The following is an 8,705-nucleotide window of genomic DNA, read 5'->3' on the forward strand; positions in this document are numbered from 1 at the left end:
CTTTATTGGAGATTGTCCCTTCACTTCCACAGATGGAGAGGAGAAACCATGAAGTCATAACTGTCATTGGGAGAAGCTTGTCTTTTTAAAAAGTATGAAACTGTACTGACGTGTGTATTCACCCCCCCCCCCCCCCTTTTTTTACTTTGATACCCCCTAAATAAACCCCCGTCAAACATCTGCTTCAGAAGTCAGCCAATTAATTATGGTGTTGAAAGCAAAAGTGTGCTACATCATTTGGTGAAAATGAAAACCATCAACCCTCAGAGGACTCAAACCAAACTCACCAAGGAAGTGAAGCTGGCTGGTTCAGTTTGCTGTCGTTGCCACCAGTCAAAACAGTACTTGGTAGTTTGTATGCCCCCCCCCCCCCCCCCCCCCCCCCCCCCCCCCCCATGCTCCTGTATGCATGCTCCTGTTGAGATGATGGCTAGTCTCCTCCCAGACCCTGAGCAGGGCATCACTGGGTTCCTGGACAGTGTGAGGTGCAGCCTGGTGGAATCAGATGGACCTGAACATGATGTTCTGTTGGATTTTGTTCAGTCAATGGTATCAGTTCCTTCATCCTCCAGGAGCTGCCTGCATACTTTTGTCACTTGAGGCTCAGTATTATCATGAACAATGGGTCTAAGGATCCTGACTCCTAAAGGCAGTGTGTCATCACTTATCCAGTACAGGTCTGGGTCCCTTCATACTGAACCAATCACAGCGTTGACCAGGGATGGATTAGATTTTAGATCATTTGTAAAATATTCTGCATATCTATGGCATAAAATGCATTAGAGTTTGTGGTTGTGATGGACCAGGAGCAGGAATATGTTTCTCAGAGTTGGCTACATTGTCTCTTGTCATTTCTGTATGTTTAAGTTGTTGATGCTGGGGTGTTTTGGGGGGAGTTTTATCGGTATTCATATTTTCACATTGTAACTTTTGTTAAATATTTTGAGCTGTTGGTATCCAGGCAAAATCTTTATGGACATCTTAATATTAAGATTGATTAAGTACACTCCATAACTCCTCATTCAGCCACCTGTAAAACCACCTTTGGCAGAAATAACTTGATGTTATGTTTTCATATATCAGTCTCGTAACCTTGAGGAAGTTTGGGTCACTCTTCCTTACAGTGCTACTCTTAGTTTAACCAGCATTGGCCACTGTGTGTTTGTGCACAACGCCTTTAGCTTTTTCAAGATCTGGGCTTTGACTAGACCATTGCAGCACACAGATTTTTGTATTTTTCAGCATTCCTAATGAAGATTTCTCTGGGTCATGTTTCTGTTTCATGACCCTATACTCCAGCCATGGTTTAACTGTCAGACAGCTAGTCTCACATTTAGACTCAGAGCAGTTCACCGTTGGCTCAATGACTGCAACGTAGCAAACCTAAATTATGCCGCTGCGATCTATTAGGCCTACTCCTGACAACCTCTTCAATCAAAGCCACACATGTTCTGTCTCTTCTGAGACCCGCTTTGTCTAAACTGGAGCATGATTTTATTTATCCTGATTTCCTTGAGCATTCCCCCAGTCTGTGACTCTGCTGGGACATCCTGGTGTAGATTGGTAGATGTTTTCCACTTCATCGTAATACTTTGGAAATATGAACTTAATAGCTTTTTTAAATTACCCAAAGTAATAGCTTCTTCTCTGGAGTCATTGCTGGTATTGTTTCACTTTGGCAGCGTGTTAGCAGACCGAAGCCCCTGCCTTTATGGAAGCAGACCTGCTGACATCAAAGGATTTTATGTGCAGCTTCCCTTTTAAATCAAATTAAAGCAGGAAGGGTGTACTTAGTTTGTCCCCTCGTCGTTTATTTTCCCAACAGCCAGTGCTTGTTTTGAAATATTTGTCCTTAACTTTAGGTCACTGCACTGGAGGTTTTAATGGAAAGTAGGTCACTAGACACAAAACTTTTCTTCTAGACAACTATTATTTATGTATAATGTTGGGCTCTGTCTCACCAGTGGTCTTTAATCCTATATTTATAACCAATGCATCGGTGGGCAACGTTATAGGCTGGGTTTTACCACCCAGTATATACTGTATACATCTTTTTTTTATATTTGATGTATAGAGGTGAGGCTTTTTGGTCATCTTTTTACATTTATTTCTCAGCAGTTGCTCAGTTTCACAGTCAAGTCGGTGGAGAGGCAAGAGATCGTCAGACGTTTCAGGGTGGCTTATGAATTATGTACGGCACCGGAGTCTTCTGCGTTCACACACACACACGCGTGCTCACCCATCCTTGGAGCTTTTACTAATTTGGAGTGCTCTGTGGTATCCAGGCTACAGTTGCCAGTGAAGGAAAAGCAACCTCCCCACCTCTCCTCTTCTGACATGCATGAAGGTGAAGAAACTGGCTGTAAAGAAGGTGCAAAACGGGAATATCATGGAGAGCAGATGAAAAGGAATTTGCCCCCATGTGAATTTCTTCTCGTGTGGCTTTTTGCCACCCTTAAATGCGAAAAACATCTTATTCTTGCATGAAATGTTGGCCCATTTTTCTATGAAGAATAGTTTTAAGTCAGCCACATTGAGGTTTCGGAGCATCACAGATAGATTCCAGTTCAGAGTTTGACTGGGCTGCTCCGAAACAGTTTCTGTTTATTTTTAGTCGTTTAAAGGTTGAATTACTGATGTCCTGTTGCGTAACCCATGTGTGCTTGAGCGTAAAGTCACAGACTGATGACCGGGCATTCTTCATTAGGATTTTCTGCTAGACGCAGAATTCACGATTTTATCGATCACGGCACATCACCCAGGTCCTGAAGAAGCAAAGCAACCCCAGACAATCACACCACCACCTCCATGTTTGACTCTTGGTGTGATGTTCTGTCCTTTAAATGCTCTATTATGCCACATGTGACTCACAAGTAAAACAGTTCTGCTTTTGTCCCATTGCTTCACAGATAATATTCCCAAAAGTCATGGGGGGTGATCATGACTTTGTGCTGTTTTTGCTCTGTAGTGGTTTTTACTCTTGGAAGTCTCTAATGGACGCCTTCTTGGTCTCTTTCTTGTTTTTGAACCATGAACTTTGACCTTAACTGAGACAAGTATGACCTGCAGTGCTTTAGATGTTGGCTCTGGGATCTTTTGTGACCTGGAGAAGGCGTTGATGGCCGGTGGGAGTATTTTTGGTAGGCTGGCTCCTCTCAGAATCGCTTGATGTTTTCTCCATTCCTGAACAATGTCTAGCTGTGGTTCACTAAAGCCTTAGAAATAGCTTTGTAACACCACAATGTGTTACTTTATTGCTGTCATTCATCCTTCTCTGTGTTGTCATGAGGGCTTTATACAGGGGAGTCCTTGATTCTACAGATCAGCGATTAATTGGGTCTGGCTTTGGCTTTTTAATTTGAGCCAACAAATGTGGTTGATCACAATTAAATTGCAATTCAACACAAGGGCAGGGAAATTTTGTTTTCCCATTGGGCCAGATTGGTTTGCACAGTTTATTTCCCTTCATAAATGAAATCATCATGTGACTACATCTTTTGCATTTACTAAAGTTAGTGTCTGACGATCTAAACATTAAAATGTGAGAATAAAACCAGCTGAAATTGTAACACTTCACTGTATATTTCATACATAAACAAGTTTATGCCATTAGGAACCTGGTGAGGTGGACTTATGCTGGTATGCTGGACAGACAGGTGAAATCAGAGGCTTCGTGAGGACTAGTGAAACCTGTTTCTCAGCAGAGGCACTGGGGTAGAAACATTGGCCTACATCCACCCGCCCTGTGTCTTACATCCTGTGAACACGTTAGCCCTCATGCAAGCTGAAGACACAACACAGTCGAGAAGAAATCCCACTTTCTCATTTATTTTGCTTCTGGGTCACCTATTTCTCTCCGTCTCCGATAAGACTGTTGATTCCAATTCTTGGCGGAAACGGAGAGCGAGAGAAGCTGCATAGAGGCGTAAGCCTGCACTGATCCAAATAAGCTGGCATGTCACGGATGTGTTGAGAGATTTCAAGGTCAGTGTTTACAACACAGCGGTCTCAGGCTGCAGGACTGAGCCCGTCTGAGTGCACTGAGTATTCCCAAAAAGCACGAAGCCTTTTACATGATGTGTACAGTTAGGTACCGGTCTCTGAGGTGCAGTCTGTGGCACATATCTGCAGGTCCTGTGCTCATTTTAAAAGGCTTTCACGCCATCAGCAGGTACAGCTTACATCAGTCTCACTGTAGCTGGCGTGACTTGTGTTGTAATCCCTGCAAAGCTTGAGGAAAAGGATGGGAAGGTAAAGAGCAGCAATGTTTTTAGGATATAGCGCACTCTAGTGGCGCCATTCACAAGATGTGTTTTTATTTTATGCCTACATGCAGGGCCTCGCAAAACTCTTTATACGCCATTAACTTCTTTACTTCTGTTTTTATTAGGATTTTTTTTTAACAGACAAACACAAAGTGCCACATAATTGTGAAAAAAGGACACACGCAGAGACAAAGGGTGGTATGCATGCGTTCAGGGGCTTTTAATCTAATAACCTGAATTCAGTTCCATCTAATTGTTATTCAGATGTCACCTAATTTATGTGTAATGTAATCTCAGTAAAAATCCAGCTGTTCTGTGAAGGCCTCAAGGGTTCCTCAGAGAACATTAGCGAACAAACAGCATCCCAAGGAACACGGATCAATCAAGGAAATGGTGCTAACTCTGGAGGAGCTGCAGAGATGCCCAGTCTTACACCAAACTATGTGGAGACGGGTGTGCTGGTCAAAACCCAGCATGTCCTGGACAGCTAACATTGCACATCACCATAGAAAAAGGAAAACTTCCCTATTTGGTGGTGGGGAGCATCATACTGTGGGGATGTTTTTCTTCAGCAGTGACGCGGAAGCTGTTCGGAGTTAATGGGAAGATGGATGGAGCTATAGATATAAGATAATCCTTAAAAAAAAAAAAAAAAAAAAAAACTATGTTAGAGGCTGTAAAAGACTTGAGACAGGAGCAGAGTTTCTTTTTCCAGAAGGACGACCCTAAGCATATTTATTGCTTACAATCCCCCAATCAAAGTCCAGACCTAAATGGGATTGAGCGTCCTTGGCATGACGTGAAATTCATGTTCAGAAACACTCTGCGTTAAACTTGACTGAGCTTCAACTGTTTCACAAAGAAGAATGGACTGAGACGGTCTGAAAGCCTTGCAGCTGCAGTTACAGTGAAAGGTGGTGCTATAAAACCATTGACTGGATGCAAATGTGAGTCATGAAATACCCGATAATGAAATCCCAATAAAATGCACAGTGGAAGTTCTGCGGCCAAAGCAAGACTTAACAGATCGACTTTTCTGTGTGCCGCATTAAGAAAAGACTTTACAAGGTCGCGTAACCCTCAGGAACAAAGAGAGGATTTAGACTTTGCTAGAAGGAAAAAAAAAACTATTAAAAGGTAGCTTCTGGGACTGCATCGAATTGAGAGATGAAGTTAAAGCCACTGTGCACCTGGATGGCATGCTGAGGCAGTGTGATTAGCTGAAACAGGGGCAATCAATACTTCTTTATTAATGCTGTAAAAACGAGCAAACTCATTTTGTGTTAAACTGTGCACTCAGGTTTATATCAAACTACTATTAGATAGTTAATATTAGTTACTTTACTAATATACTAAGCCTTATTAATCACATTACTGTGAACATTACACAGATTTCTGTGTCATGTTCTATAGTTTTTCTCCTCCTTTTGACTCGACTCGTTTAACTGGATCTCTGTAAAAGTGTTGCATTGGTTCTTCTTTGGTACTTGGATCCACAAGTGATGCAGCATTTCTAACTGGGTCACCCCATCCCTTCCCTACATCTCTCCCACCCCACATTCTTTTCAAGTCATCACTCCTCCTCCTCCTCTTCTTTGCTCCTCCTGTACATGCATACAGCTCTGTGGGGTTCCCCCTCCTCTTTTTTTTCGCAGGCATGTGCTGCATCTCTTGCATCCATATCTGCTCGGTTCTCTCGTGCACACTGTCAGGCGAGTCGCTTTCTTGCTAAATAACTGCCTCACCCCATTAAATAGATTTTTTCCTTTTTGTACACATGGCAGCAATGTGTTGTTTAGCAGATCACATGGGTTTAAATGGGTCTGTATGGGGAATTAGACCGGTGACAGCAGCTCCAATGTACTTCTGAGCTGCTGTTGTGATTGGCTGATGTGGTCAGTCCCTTGATGTGGTGAAGGATATTTGGACTCGGTGTCGTCCAATCAAAGACTGTTTCTATGGAGCCGCACGGCTCCACGTGTGTCTGTACATTTTAAAACACATTTGCCTGATCATAAACCACTAATTGTGACACCTTAAGATCCATTTCCCTTTCCTGTGGGAGAACAGCAGCATATTGCTGGTGTCACACAACAGCTTTTGATTGATGGCGTGGTGTCTGACTTTAGAAGCAGACATAATCTCAAGGCACCACGTGGAAGGAAGTGCTTTCAACAGAATAACCTTGTGATGCAGTAAGATTTTTATTATCCATCCATCCATTTTCCGAACCGCTTTATCCCTCATGGGGTCGCGGGGGGTGCTGGTGCCTATCTCCAGCGTTCACTGGGCGAGAGGCGGGGTACACCCTGGACAGGTCGATTTTTATTATCATCATTATTATTATTATTATTATAGGATATAGCAATGTTTAGGGAAGAAGAAAAAAGGCTAATCACATGTTCTACTGATGCTGACATTGTGCATTGCAAAATAATTAATTCCCCTGAAACTTTAGCCGGGCAGTTCTAACACATGTATATGAGTCGATCTAAACCTTTCTATTTTGGCTCTTGCTGCATGTTTAGAGTCTGTGACTCTGTTTGTTGCTCTCTTTCAACATCGGGTTTCTTCTCGCCACAGTCCTGTAAAGATTTGATTAATTGGGCGCACGACCAACAGTTGTCGTATCAACACATGCTTCCACCTTAGCTGTGAATTTCTGCGGCTCATTTACAGCAGACGCATCTCTGTGTAAAAAGAAAACAGCGTTATCCGTTTAGAAAAATCAGCAGACAGAAAACGATTTACAAATTAAAGGCTGGTATATCGCTTTACACAGATTTAAATAAAGTTAATTGTGCACAGATTTAACAATGTTAACAACAGGAAATATGCGGTTGAAGTATTCATAGATTTTAATACGAAAGACCAATAAACTTTAGATAGGGCATCGGCGAGTTTTTTCTCAACTGGGTCAAATGTTAGCTAAACAACAGAAACCAGTTTGTGCTGACAGACAACTACATGTCAACACCTGTGGGGTACCACACATAAAAACATCTAAACGTTGGAGAGCTGAGAAATGTAAGTCAAACTCTTGAGTGAAAAGTCATGTTATATAATACAGTGTTCGTGTCTACTAACTTACCGTGTTGAATGTTGGGTAAGGGCAATAAAACCAGCACCTCTTCGTTATGTACACTAAAAAAATTAGCCATAAGGATTGTAAGTTGTGTTGGACACTTAATTGAAAATACCATTAGTCATTTCTTATAAGTATAAACGTTAAAGTTTAAAGACTTAAAGGAATACAGCAGGGGTTCCCAAACTGTATAGCCTGCGACCCCCAAAAACACACTGCCAGAGAATGACGCCTCCACCCCCAAAATTACGAGAATAAAGTAGTAATTTTATGAGAACGCTTACAAAACAATGCAGTCTTTCCCCTGTGTTAAAATGAGGAATGTCTTTTAAAGGTATACGTTGGTATTGGTATAGGGATGTACTAAATCTTTTTAGAACATTGGCACTAAGTTATTATTAGTTTCAGGACTTTGAAACAATTGTGCAAACGACTGTGTGACTTTAATCTCTAATATTATGACTTTGTTCTGGTATTATTATGACTCTATTCTCCTAATTTAAAAAAAAAATTGTATCAGGGCCATCATACATTACAGAAAATAAATTGTTGGCCACGGAGGAGTAAATTTCCACAAGGAAACTCAGAAATTCTGGGATTAATTTTGCACATTTGACAAGAAAAAAACTTGGATGTTTTCTGATGTTAAAAAGTTGTAAATATTTGACAATATACATAGCATTTACCTCGATTAAAGGCATTAATTTGTCATATTAAAACAAGGATATTCTCCAACATAGCAAAGTCAGAAATAACAATGTGATTAAAGTTTGGTATATTACACTTCCTGTTACACAAAATGTATTATTTATTAATATGAATAAGAAAACTTTTCCCAAAAGACAAGAGGGATATATTTATAGATTAATCAAATATGGAACATAATTATGCTCAAACCAGATTAAAAAAAAGTGCATTTCAGTCTGTGGAATAATTTCACGAAACAGTGTGAAAGGTTTTATTATATGCTAATTTTTCTTTTGTAATACTTCACTGTATTAGTCAATTATGTTCACTTTTTTTTTTAAAAGCTGTAAATCTTGCAGAGGTGAAATGAAAGCAGGTTGCGTTCCCACTTCCACGCTCACAGACCACGCCCCCACTGGGTTTGACTGACAGCTCTGATCTGGAGACAGCGGGGCGGCCAGTCACGCTCTCGCCATGCAAATGAGCTGCTCCTCGCGCCGGGCGGGTGCCCATGTGGACCAGCACCATGCCTTGTTGTTCTGAGCGCTGATTGGCTGGCTGGCGCCTGATCCGTCTACATGCGCTGCGGGCCAACGGCTGGAGCGAAACCGCGGAGGACCGTTGACGTCAGCGGCAGATGCCTGAAAACAGAGACTCGCGGAAATACG

Source organism: Fundulus heteroclitus, chromosome 11, assembly GCF_011125445.2.
Source record: "Fundulus heteroclitus isolate FHET01 chromosome 11, MU-UCD_Fhet_4.1, whole genome shotgun sequence".
Classification (NCBI taxonomy): Eukaryota; Metazoa; Chordata; class Actinopteri; order Cyprinodontiformes; family Fundulidae; genus Fundulus; species Fundulus heteroclitus.